The 1,189-nt window shown below is 27.5% G+C and overlaps 1 pseudogene across 1 annotated transcript; it reads right to left on the reverse strand.

The window, feature by feature from the left end:
- Positions 1-699: 699 nt before the first annotated feature.
- On the reverse strand, positions 700-788 carry BDBG_16850 (annotated as a pseudogene). Its single transcript has one exon. The product of its transcript is annotated as a tRNA-OTHER (tRNA).
- Between the last annotated feature and the right edge of the window lie 401 nt (positions 789-1,189).

The following is a 1,189-nucleotide window of genomic DNA, read 5'->3' on the forward strand; positions in this document are numbered from 1 at the left end:
AAACTCTGAGAACTAAAAGTTCTTAGATAGATGTTATAGTCTCTGACTGCATACATTTATAATTGAAGAATAATAATAATAATGTTGATTCTACAGTGAATATAGCTGATAATCTCATCAAGTTACTGATGAAGCCTGCATTTGAAGATTTTATCAAAAGAATTGACATTCAGAAAATTAAGAAGAAGAAAGAATTGAATGATAATAATAATACAGTAAATCAATGAATTTTATATATATTTCTTGATTTTTACAGTTATTAGTGTATAAATGTCTTTTCTAATAAGAAAATCAGAATCTGAGTGATATAATTAATTATTATTATGTTTTTAAAAGATTTGAGAATGAGAGACGTCTCAGATAATAGCTTATAGATCACAGTATAGTAAGAAAGAGTGTTGATGATTACTATATCTTATTATTATTATTATTATTCTTTCATTATACTTATATACAAGCGGAGCTTATGATGAGTCCTTGTATGATGTTAAATACAGGTTAAGTGTTGATTATACAGGAGGAAATACAGATGTTGAGATCACGCCAAGATAACAACAACATAGAAAAATACAAAGAAGTGACAATTAGATACATGTGATAATAACTTCCCAGCCCAGGAACATAGAGTGATTCATTGAAGCAATTTGTACACCTCTGTATTTATTAGAAACCTGAGGTGCTTGAGTTCCGGATTTAATGTATCCCCTGTGGGTTTCGAACCCACGTGCCTTGGTTTCCCACGCCAAGGCGCTACCGGGTGGCCGCATTAACCATTCAGCCACCGGGGCGATTACTACATCTACTCTAGTCACGTGTCATCTCAACCTATTCATTTAGTGTAACTCGCGTAGATAGATTACATATATAACATAACAACATTATTCTTCAAGATAATACAGTAATAATCAGTTGATAATTGACTTTCAATCTTTCATTCACTTAGCTCATCAATTAATCAAAGTATGTATAGCTGATATATAATTGATTAAATGAACAGATAAATTTATATAAAATATAAAGAGATGTTTTACAGAATTTTAAAATATATTAAGATAAAAATATTTAATAATTAATTTTAAATTAATTTTAAATTAATTTTGAATTGATGTTAAATTAATTATTAATTAATTATAGTAATAAAAATAAATTCAATCTGTATATTTAAGCAATTAATAATTGATTGAAAATC

This window comes from Blastomyces gilchristii, assembly GCF_000003855.2.
Source record: "Blastomyces gilchristii SLH14081 genomic scaffold supercont1.5, whole genome shotgun sequence".
Lineage (NCBI taxonomy): Eukaryota > Fungi > Ascomycota > Eurotiomycetes > Onygenales > Ajellomycetaceae > Blastomyces > Blastomyces gilchristii.